The sequence below is a fragment of the Bos javanicus genome, chromosome X (genome assembly GCF_032452875.1).
Source record: "Bos javanicus breed banteng chromosome X, ARS-OSU_banteng_1.0, whole genome shotgun sequence".
Taxonomy (NCBI): Eukaryota; Metazoa; Chordata; class Mammalia; order Artiodactyla; family Bovidae; genus Bos; species Bos javanicus.
The window spans coordinates 132,570,260-132,582,786 of NC_083897.1; the positions used below are offsets into that span (position 1 = coordinate 132,570,260).

Sequence of the window (12,527 nt, forward strand, 5' to 3'; positions counted from 1 at the left end):
TTATCCCTCCCTCTGATTTCCCCTTTGGTAATCATAAGTTTGTTTTCTATGTCTGTGAATTTTGTTTCTGCTTTGTAAATAAGTTTATCTGTATTATTTTTTAGATTCCACATATAAATGATATCATATAGCATTTGTCTTTCTCTGTCTGACTTATTTACTTAGTGTAAACCTAGTGTAATAATCTCTGGGTCCATCCATGTTACTGCAGATGACAGCATCTCACGTTTGTAATGGCTGAGTACTATTCCATCGTTCCATATTGTGTGTGTACATGTGTGTGCATACCACATCTTTCTCCATTCATCTGTTGATGGACATTTAGGTTGATTCCATGTCTTGGCTATTGTGAATAGTGCTGCTATAAACACTGGGGTACATGTATCTTTTGGAATTAGAGTTTTCTTCAGATATATGCCCAGAAGTGGGACTGCTAGATCATATGGTAGCTCTGTTTTTAGTTTTTTAAGGAACCTCCATACTGTCCTCTATAGTGGGCTGCAGCAAGTTACATTCCCACCAACATTGTAGGAGGGTTCCCTTTTTTCCACACCCTCTCCAGCGTTTATTTGCAGACTGTGTCTACCTTTTAATTCTCTCTTTAAGTATATGGAAGTGTGAAATATGAGTGTCCACAAAAAGCCTTTCACAGAGATATGTATAATACGTTTTTTCATAAAAGCCCCCCAAAACCCCTAACTAGAAATAACTACCAACAGCAGTATGGATAAACAAGTTGTGGAGTACTATATTCATACCATGGAATACTATACAGTAATAAACAAGAGCATGCTATTGATACACATAATATTGACCTCCAAAAAAGCATGTGGAGTGAAAGAAGCCAGATACAAAAGAGTACCTGCTCATTCACTTTTGAATCACATACCATTGATAGATTGATAGACAGTTTGTGTATGAGATCCGCTCCTAGAGAGCAGAGCTTGAACGGCAGTGGCAATGGCAGTGGTGCATTTTTCACCCTCAGAGAGGCCTCCTGAAAGACCCTGTGGAACCACAGAGAATCGCTCTCCTTTTGATCTCAGCTGCTGCTGCTGCTGCTAAGTAGCTTCAATTGTGTCCGACTCTGTGCAACCCCATAGACGGCAGCCCACCAGGCTCCCCTGTCCCTGGGATTCTCCAGGCAAGAACACTGGAGTGGGTTGCCATTTCCTGCTCCAATGCATGAAAGTGAAAAGTGAAAGGGAAGTCGCTCAGTCGTGTCCGACTTTTAGCGACCCCATGGACTACAGCCTACCAGGCTCCTCCATCTGTGGGATTTTCCAGGCAAGAGTACTGGAGTGGGGTGCCATTGCCTTCTCCATGATCTCAGCTAGAACTGAACAAAAATTCTCAGTGTGATGGAATGCAAAATGACGTGTATTTTAAAGTTCAACAATCCTTTGTTTAATGGAATCATATTAATGAAGTAATTTAAATGTACAGAGCACATTAAAATTATATTTTGAAGCATATGTGGAAAGTATTCTCATGGATGGAAAAGAAGGCTACGGGGAGACTGGGGGAGGCGGGGCACAGTTCCCAGCGCTGCTCTGTTATTTATTCACAGGAAGTGCTCTGGCCTGTCCAGAAGAGCACAAAACAAGGCTCACCAGACCACAGTCACTGTGAGGTTACTGCCAGTGAGGACCTTCTTCCTCCCTGGTGGCTAGCTTTGCCAATTGGTGGGGTCACTGCCCAGGGCCACTTAGCATCAATCCTCAAAGGTTGCTTGCACCAAATAAAGATATGAGTGGGGGAGAAGCAGGCCAGGCTTTGAAGTGCTGCAAATAGCACAAATAACTTCCCCAGACCATAGGAGCTGGCAGCATGAGACTCAGCACAGCCCTCAAGTGTGAGGCGGTTCCACCCTCACCCTCTGTGCCCGGCCCTTAGCTGGGGGCTCCAAGGTTGAGGCTGAGCCGGGGCTTCAGTTGCCTCAGCCCCGCTGACTGAAGAGCTTTTGCGCATCTGGTCTCCTGCTGAGGGACACGTGCCCCTTGCGACTCAGGCAAAAGCTGGGTAGGGTGCTATTTGACTTTACCACAGCAAAATAAAAAAAAAGCCAACCTTCTCGCACACAAGCTATGCATGTTGCTTCTTTACCCCTCCCCCTCTTTTTTTCTTTTAAAAAAAAAGAACTGTCTGGCCACATCATGTGGCATGCAGAATCTAGTTGCTTGGGCAGGGATCGAACCCAGGCCTGCCCTGCAGTGGAAGCAGGGTATCTTAACCACCGGACCACCAGGGAAGTTCCTCCTTTTTTTAAATTGGCTCTTTTCAAATTCCATCTCTATGAATGTTATCACATGCATGGACTGCTGTAATCCTAGCACACTTAGGATTCAGAACATTTCCATCATCCCAGCAAAGTCCCCCCACTCCTACCCCTGGCAACCACTCATCTGTCATCCGTTACTATGGTTTTGTCTTTCTGAAAGTGTCATATAAATGGGTCATACCTTTTGAGACTGGCTTCTTTCACTCACCCATTATGCCTTTGAGATCCAGCCAAGTTATTGTATTATCAGCAATTTGTTCCTTTTTATTGCGAGTAGTATTAATATCTTATTGTCTGCTTATACTTTGAACAATGAAATGTCTCAGGCATGCAAGAGAATGTCAACCTGAGAATGTTCTGTAATGATGTGTACAAACAAGTAATTTTATTGGCTGTTCCACAGCCAGGGTAATGTTTTACAAAGAAAGAAACTAAAGTCTGCAACAGGGAATTTTCTTTGTTACTCACAATATTTAATATAAACCAGACTCATTGGCTAATGCTGTCCTTAGCTATCGTGCTGGCTCTTAAGCTGTGTCTGTCAGTTCCAAGCCTATCCTTCCACACACTGCACTGGTACTGCCAGGACTCTGCAAACATTTCTGTGCCAGCTGCTCCCTCTTAGCTTTTGCCCTCAGAGTGTCAGCCGCTTTCTGCAGTTACTGTCTCTGTGTCACCTCAGTTTCCCATTTGCCATGCCAGTCTTATAATACCTTCTCTCTTTTAAAATAACTGTGTGCTTTCTGTTTTCCTGACTGGACCTTGACTGATAAGGTACCTAGCATTGGCTCCTGGCTTGCTGATGTCTGAAGCCTCTGAAGTACTTGCTACTTCCAGTTCCTCAGTCAAAGGAGGAAAATATGAACAAGTGTGATGTTCCATGGGATGTCAAGATTTTAATGCTTTCCGCAGTTTGTGGCGGAGAGCAGGGGAGCCAACATAATGTCAAAAGCTAACTGCTTCTAATGGCCCTTGAAAATGGGTATAGAGGAAAAAAGTATTTGCTGGGGTCACTCCACATGCCAGGTGCTGTGCGAACATGCTCCAAGAAAAATACCGTATTGGAATAGCAGCTACAAAGTCACAAACTACTTACAGACAGTTTCCCAAATCTGTCTACCTGCTGTGAAGACTAAACAGGTGAGTGAAGAGGACAGTGTGAGAGGCATCACCACTCCTCCAGTCTTAGATTTGAAACTCAAGCCAGGCTTTTCTCTCCCTGGGATACTATGAACGAAGCTCTAGAAATGGAGGAAATTAATCCTGTACATACCTAGCCTCGTATCTTCATAAAGCACTGCTATTTGTGATCATGTTATTTCTATGCCCAGAGCCTTTCAATAATTTCCCTTGCCTATGGAATACATTCAAACTTTTTAGTCTGACACACAAGATCCTTCAGGATCTGGTCTGTTGAACCACTGCAGCCAAACCAAACTTTCAAAATACATGTATACGCACTCCATTTTCTCCTGCCTCCGTGTGCTCGCCCTTGTGGTTTCCTCAGCCTGTAATCCTTTCAAAATTGCACCCCATCCTTCAAGGTCTTCTCAAATGCTCCTTTACTGTGAAGTTTAATCCTAACAATTTACTCCATTCTAACACCCTACACCAGTTAGGTATTAACACCTGACATTCAATACCATATAATTTCCTCTAGTAGTCATGCACTTTCGATGGCAGAGATTATGTTTCATTCATTTTTGTATCCTCCTAGTACTTACTTCAAAGTGAAGGAATAAATAAGAGGCTACAGTAGGGGAGAGGGCATTCCAAGTGGCAATATTGCTTTGAGAGTGCAGGATATTTTCTAGAGAAGCACATGGAGTTTGGTCTGCATGAAGGATCTGTGGGAAATCCATCTGGAAAGGTAGGTTAGGACCAGATTGTACAGAGGCTGGAGAGTAGCTGGATTAAGGATTTGAAATTATTTCTTTAGGCAGAATGGAGGAATAGAAGGCTTAGGTTTAGGAAAGAATTTGTATGTCAAAGGTTCTCATGCCAAAGTTAGAAATTTTTGTTAACTGGTTTAAAGGAGCAAACTAGATGAGATAAAGGGAAATACCTAAGCTGAAGCAAGACAGACTTGACTTCTACGGACAGTACCTTATTGAGACAGGTCATAAAACAACAGAATACTTCTGAGAAAGCTTGCAAAACTATGAAGATATTTTGTAAAAGCAAAACAAGACTTGTCTAGGACACTGTGGTATGTGTAATTCTTTTATAGAAAAGGAAAGGTGTGGTAGCATTTCTTAGTCCCAACTCTTACAAACCAGTAGAATACTGAAATCCCCAATGTGAATGCATGAAGAAAGGGAAGGAAGGGAGAGACTGGATAAGAGAAGACAGAGTTGGGGATGGGGGAGAGGGTGAAGCAGCATGTACCTCTTTATCACCAGGGCAGGTAAATAGTATTGAAAACAACCCTCCTGCTAACTCTGGTCTTTAATCTCTTATGGCTCAAAACTCCATTCTCAGCCTTCTAATTCTTCTGTGAGCTAGATGAGTTTTTCTCAGAAGCTGCCTTCTGATAAGGCTGATTTTTTTCTTCTTGATAAAAAAAGGAAGAATAAATATGGTTATCATTTATAGCTTTGGACTACGACCAAAGGGGCGTGGGCCAGAATTTGAATGATGTCCTCCGTTTACTTCTGAATAAGCCTGTTGGAATGCCCCTGTCTTTCAAATGCACCCCCTTAGTAAGAAGAAAAGTAGGATTTGACAGATTCTTATTTTTAATATCCCTGGATGCCACAGTGTGGTAAGTAAGGAAACTACTATCAGGCTATGAAATGACAAAGAATCTCTGATGTTCTTTCCTGGTTCATTGTATCAAGTCTGACAAAGAATATTACTGTGAACATGATTGGAATAAGTTAACTGTCAACCCTGATGATAAGGATTTAGGTTTCATTGTTTCTCTGGAACCTGATAAACCTCTGCCATCTCATAGCAAGCATCTCCATCCCATACCACAGAGACCATTTGACATCATGCCCTGCATCGCTGGGGAGGCTTGAAGAGGGACGCTTGGTGAGACTGCTGGAGCCTCTTCCCACATTTGCAGAAGAGTGACTTCCATGCCTGTCTATCTAGACAGCAGAATCTAAGCAGGAACTTAGACTCCAAGAGTCCTGGAGACTTGACTGCAGGCCAAATGCAGCAATAGACTGTTCAGCTCAAATGCTGACTTTGATCAGCTGGGGCGGCAGGGACTATGTGGGAAAGAGTGTTGTAACCTTCTTGGGAATGCCTGCGTTAAGTTTGTATAGAGGAAGAATATGTGAACATTCCAAGTGTGTGCAGATCTGAGCCTGGACCAGGGGTCTTGACTGATGAGAACAGATAAGCATTCAGCAAGGGATCAGACTGAACTGCTCTGACAAACTGACTCCACACTCTGAAATGGGAATCTATGCCATAATGGTACATTAGGGGCCAAAGTGTCATATACCATGGCAACTTCTCATCATCTGAGAGATTTTTGTGGCCATCTAAATTTTGCTATTTAAAGTAAATAAACTGTGTACTAGCATTTCCTGGTTGAACTTACCTTTTCCTGAAGCCATATATGTGTCATAGGCATTGGGGTGTAGGTCTCAACTGTGAAATATCTATGGCTAAGAGTATACATTTATTTTTAACTTTATATTTTGAAATAATTTTAAACTTAACAGGGAAGTCACCAAGAAATAGAGTACATGTAATCCTTATCTAGGTTTTCCTAATGTTAACATCTCACATAACCATAGTATACTTATTGAAACCAGGAAATTAACATTGATAAATACTATTAACTGATACAGTAACCTTGTTTGGATTCTATCAATTTTCCCAATAATGTCATTTCTCTGGTCCAGGATTCAATCCAGGATCTCGCATTGGGTTTAGTTGTCAAATCTCCTTAGTCTCCTTCAGTTTGTTATAGTCCCTCAGTCTTTGCCTTCCGTGACCTTAATATTTGTGAAGAGTACTGGCCAGTTATTTTCTAGAATGTCCTTCAAGTTGGACACTGTCTTGTGATTAGACTGAAGTTACTAATTTTTGGCAAGAACCCCACGGAAGTGTTATCTCAGTGCTTCCTGTCAGGGGATTCATGCAGAGGCATGCCTTTTTACTGCTGATGTTAACTTTGATCCCTGGGTTAAGACTGTGTCTGCCCAATATTTGCAGCTCAAGTTACTATTTTCTCTTTATAATCAACAAGTATCTTGTGGGGAGAAACTTTGAAACTATGCAAGTATCCTGTTTCTCAGCACAATAACCCAACTATTTTAGCATCCAGTGATTCAGTTCAGTTCAGTCGCTCAGTTGTGTCTGACTCTTTGCGACCCTATGAACTGCAGTACACCAGGCCTCCCCGTCCATCACCAACTCCCAGAGTCCACCCAAACCCACGTCCATCGAGTTGATGATGCCATCCAACCATCTCATCCTCTGTCCTCCCCTTCTCCTCCTGCCCTCAATCCCTCCCAGCATCAGGGTCTTTTCCAATGAGTCAGCTCTTCACATGAGGTGGCCAAAGTATTGGAGTTTCAGCCTCAACATCAGTCCTTCCAATGAACACCCAGGACTGATCTCCTTTAGGATGGACTGGTTGGATTTCCTTGCAGTCCAAGGGACTCTCAAGAGTCTTCTCCAACACCACAGTTCAAAAGCACCTATTCTTCAGCACTCAGCTTTCTTTATAGTCCAACTCTTACATCCATACATATTGCCTGTAAAAAATTTTGCTGTCACATTTGGCTAAACGGTGATTTAAAACACCTTCCATCACTATTTCTATATTTATTAGTTAGAATTCTTCTGTAAGGAATAGCTACTCACCCCAATGTATTTATTTACTTATCCCAGTTTACTTATGTCAGTATAGACTCCTGGATATTTCTTTTATGCTGTGTCTTATAATCTATTACTATCATTATTTTACTGTCCCAGATTTGGCCATTGGGAGCTCCTTCAAGTTGGTTCCTATGCCCTTTTCACATGGCATTATTATTATTTTAGTACTTTCTTGCTTTCTGGCCTCTCAAGGTATTCCAAGCTTGTATTCTATTTTCCCCAGCCCAGTCCTGGAAAGGAGTCCTGGTTTCTTTTTATTACAGAGTGGTGTTTAGAAGCAAGTTCTAGGCACTAGATATGCTTAAATGTTACCAGAGTGTCATTGCTTGTAAGGCACTCTCAGATGACAGAGCTAGGAAGTACGTTTGAATACTCATAAATACATATGTGCACATATTTTGTGCCTAACTACCTGCATATGTGTGTGTGTGTATGTGTGTGAAAATACATGTATGAATTTATAGTGGTACTTTAGATTCTAACCTAACACCAAGGGATTGATTCTTGATGTCCCTCTTTCCTTATTTGGAACTCCTTTCTCCAAAGGTGACTAATCATCCACAAAGTGTTTGTTCAATCCTAGTATACACAAAAAGTAGTTTCAGAATTTCTAACTCGTTCTCTTGTAAAGAAAAAATTTACCAACTCAAGTATAATATTTGTGTACAATTCCTTTTGTCTTTAGTCTACACTGTTTCTAAAGGTGTGGGGGCTCCCTGAGGAGCTGTCATGTGCGAATGGGGTCTCAGGCTTCCATGTCACTGTGGAGGGAAGAGCTTGAGGAGGATCAAGACAGAGACCTGCTTCTCCCACAATCAAATCATCTACCTCTACAGCCAGTTCACCAGCCTGGACAAAAGTGAGAATGGGACCCTCAGCTGGGAAGATTTCCAGTGGATTCCAGGACTTGTCATCAAGCCACTTGGGGACTGGCTCATCAGCGGCTTCTTTCCAGACGGAAAAGATCAGGCAGGCTTCCATGGCTTCATAAAATCTTTGGTTCACTTCTGACCCACTGAAGATAGTGCAAAGTGCAAAGATAAGATTGGACCAGAACCACTTAACAGCCGAAGCAACAAACTGTACTTTGCTTTTCGACTATATGATTTGGATAAAAATGACAAAATCTTCCACAATGAGCTATTCCAGGTTCTTTGCATGATGGCTGGAGTGAATGTCTCGGATGAGCAGCTGGGTGGCATCACAGACAGGACCATTCAGGAGGCTGATCTAGAGAGGGATGGTGCCATATCTTTTGAAGAATTTGTTGAGGCTTTGGAGAAGGTGAACTGGCAAGCAGAAAGTGAGCATCCAATTTCTTGACTAAAAGGCCAAGACCAGACTGTTCCCTGCTCTCTAGTATGTAAGAACTGGACGTGAGAGTCCTCCTGTCTCCCAGCCCTCCCTCTCCCCTATTATCTATCCAAGATACTACGGCAACCTCCCTTTGGTGTACACGGTGCATTCCAGAACGGCACACCCAGTTCATTTCTGTTCAGTATCCATTCACCAGTTCCCCCTTTATAAATATCACCACCGTCCCCCAGTTATGCTGCTGAATGCTACACATCCATCCAGTCTGAGAAACTGAGAGAGCGACTCAAGCCAAGAAGCAGCCAGGCGATCTCTGTTACTGATACAGACCGTAGCTACCCCACTGTCCCTCCTCAGCACGCAACTTTGGCCTTTTCCACGTGGCCTTTGCTTCCTGTTTCTCTGTCACCCAGTCATCCATTGCCTTGATCTTTCAGTCTGCATGCCCTTTGTCATGCCTCCAAATCTCCTCTCTTAAATATATGTCTAACTTGACAGGATGCTTCTGTGGCATGGCAGCTTTTATTTACCTTTGCTCATAAATGAGGCTCTGGGACGTTGTCTTCCCAGGAGCATTCTGGGAACCAACACTTGTCTCAGAAGAATGTGACCATCTGTTTGTCCCTTGCACTCTGCTCTGTCATCAAAGGGCTGCTGGAGGGAGACATTCTTCTTGAGAGGTGTCGAGCCAAGTCTTCCAGATGGCTTGTCATGGGTGCTTGACCTCTGGCCTCTGATTCTGCACATGAAGGGTGGCTACTCTGTGGGTACCCGTTAGTACAGTGTTGTTTCTTCAGAAAATAGCCACATGCCTGCTGGTCTGCTCAGGTTTGGGGCACTGTCACAAGCAGAGGAGCCGCCCTGACAGTCTGCCTCGGACTCTCCAAACAAGAGAGCCTCTTGTGTCCCCACCTCTGCAGCATGCTTTATACAAGTTGGTACTGTACACCCTGGAATGTTTTTCACTGCATGTTTCCAGTGGAAAGAGTTATGGAGAGGCCTAATTCATCCTGTCCAAGGGATTTCAAGATTGTCCTTAGTATCCTCAAGGTTTTTGCACTTGGCAAATAATTATGTCAGAAGCCATAGTCGGCTCCCAGTAGAGGTCCAGAGCACTGACCATATTGTTACATTAGCTGTCCGGTTATGCTGGCTTCCTGCCTCCACTGGTAACTGCTTAGAATCAAGGAGTCTGGCAGTGGTGGCACAAGCCGAGGTAGCACTGTAGACCTTTCAGCGAGCCAGGAGTCAGAGCAGCTTCTTTGCCAAAGTCAGCTTAGTTTAGACCTCACCCCAAGAGGCTATTGCCATCCTAACACCTAAATCTATTCGTTCATATATCTGCCTGTGGTGGATTTTCTCCTTATCACCAAATTCAGACTTAAAGAAACTAGGGAAAACCATGAGACCATTCAGGTATGACTTAAATCAAATCCCTTACAATTATATGGTGGAAGTGACAAATAGATTCAAGGGTTTAGATATGATAGACAAATTGCCTGAAGAAGTATGGACAGAGATTCATCACATTGTACAGGAAGCAGTGATCAAGACCATCCCCAAGAAAAAGAAATACAAAAAGGCAAAATAGTTGTCTGAGGAGGCCTTACAAATAGCTGAGAAAAGAAGAGGAGCTAAAGGCAAAGGAGAAAAGGAAAGATATACCCATTTGAATGCAGAGTTCCAAAGAATACCAAGGAGAGATAAGAAAGCCTTCCTCAGCTATCAATGCAAAGAAATAGAGGAAAACAATAAAATGGGAAAGACTAGAGATCTCTTCAAGAAAATTAGAGATACCAAGGGAACATTTCATGCTCTCTTGAGCATGAAAGATGGGCACAATAAAGGACAGAAATAGTATGGACCTAACAGAAGCAGAAGAGATTAGGAAGAGGTGGCAAGAATACACAGAAGAACTATACAAAAAAGGTCTTCATGACCCAGATAACCACGATGGTGTGATCACTCACCTAGAGCCAGACATCCTGGAATGTGAAGTCAAGTGGGCCTTAAGAAGCATCACTACGAACAAAGCTAGTGGATGTGATGGAATTCCAGTTGAGCTATTTCAAATCCTAAAAGATGATGCTGTGAAAGTGCTGCACTCAATATGCCAGCAAATTTGGAAAACTCAGCAGTGGCCCCAGGACTGGAAAAGGTCAGTTTTCATTCCAATCCCAAAGAAAGCTAATGACAAAGAATGTTCAAACTACAGCACAATTGTACTCATCTCACATGCTAGCAAAGTAATGCTCAAAATCCTCCAAGCCAGGCTTCAACAGTACATGAACTGTGAACTTCCAGATGTTCAAGCTGGTTTTAGATAAGGCAGAGGAACCAGAGATCAAATTGCCAACATTTTTTAGATCATCAAAAAAGCAAGAAAGTTCTAGAAAAACACCTACTTCTGCTTTATTGACTATGCCAAAGCCTTTGACTGTGTGGATCACCACAAACTGTGGAAAATTCTGAAAGAGATGGGAATACCAGATCACCTTACCTGCCTCCTGAGAAATCTGTATGCAGGTCAAGAAGCAACAGTTAGATCTGGACATGAAACAATGAACTGGTTCCACATCAGGAAAGGAGTACGTCAAGGCTGTATATTGTCACCCTGCTTATTTAACTTCTACGCAGAGTACATCATGTGAAATGCCGGGCTGGAAGAAGCACAAGCTGGAATCAAGATTGCTGAGAGAAATATCAATAACCTCAGATATGCAGATGATACCACCTTTATGGCAGAAAGCAAAGAACTAAAAAACCTCTTGATGAAGGTGAAAGAGGAGAGTGAAAAAGCTGGCTTAAAACTTAACATTCAGAAAACTAAGATCATGGCATCCGGTCCCATTGCTTCATGGCAAATAGATGGGGAAACAATGGAAACAGTATGAGACTTTATTTTCTTGGGCTCCAAAATCACTGCAGATGGTGACTGTAGCCATGAAATTAATTAAAAGACACTTGCTCCTTGGAAAAAAAGTTATGACCAACTGAGACAGCATATTAAAAAGCAGAGACATTTCTTTGCCAAGAAAGGTCTGTCTAGTCAAAGCTTTGGCTTTTCCAGTAGTCATGTATGGATGTGAGAGTTGGACTATAAAGAAGGCTGAGCACTGAAGAATTGATGCTTTTGAACTGTGGTGTTGGAGAAGACTCTTGAGAGTCCCTTGGACTGCAAGGAGATCCAACCAGTCCATCCTAAAGGAAATCAGTCCTGAATATTCATTGGAAGGACTGATGTTGAAGCTGAAACTCCAATACTTTGGCCAATACTCCAATACAATACAACTCCAATACAAACTCCAATACTGATGCGAAGAATTGACTCATTGGAAAAGACCCTGATGCTGGGAAAGATTGAAGATGGGAGGAGAAGGGGATGACAGAGGGTGAGATGGTTGGATGGCATCACCAACTCGATGGACATGAGTTTGAGCAAGCTCCGGGAGTTGGTGGACAGGGAAGCCTGGCGTGCTGCAGTCCATGGGATCTCAAAGAGTCAGACACGACTGAGCGACTGAACTGAACTCAACTGGTGGATTTTCTCTGACTCACTGTGTGCTTCCTTGCTTGGGAAGAAGCAATTCTTTAGGAAAGGAATGGCCAAAGAATACCACTGCAAAGAGAAAGGAAAGGAATGGGGGACAGAGGAGTGGCTGGCTGAGATCGCTCAAGTACAAACAATGAGGAATTCTGTATGATGTATCATTCTGGCTTTCTGATGAAGTGATATAACACAGGAATTGTTTACAAGGGGAGAACTGTCTGATAAGCATCTATGCAGCACCTCAGAGGCTCTTTGACTTGAATTTTTAAAGTTCCTAAGTTTATGGCTTTGCCCTCTTTCAGCATTAATAGCATACTGTTTAAATCCTTGGCCATGCCTTATTCTTCTATTTAAAATTATACTCATCAGTCCATCAATAAATATTTATGATTAAGACAAAACAACAAAATAAACATAGGTTTTTCCAAAGTTACTTAGGTTAGCTATTTTCTTCCCCATCTCCTTCGGTGTGGTTATGTTATTCATTTGTAATATAGTTAGGTTTATTTGTTATTGCCTGTTTTCCATTTTGGCTTC

The 12,527-nt window shown here is 42.6% G+C and overlaps 1 protein-coding gene and 1 pseudogene across 1 annotated transcript in view; one reads left to right on the plus strand and one right to left on the minus strand.

Annotated features, from left to right (window-relative positions):
- Positions 1 to 12,527, minus strand: part of NHS (NHS actin remodeling regulator) — a 345,093-nt gene that overhangs the window by 21,164 nt on the left and 311,402 nt on the right. The window lies entirely within an intron of this gene.
- On the plus strand, positions 7,816 to 8,488 carry LOC133242071 (calcineurin B homologous protein 1-like; annotated as a pseudogene).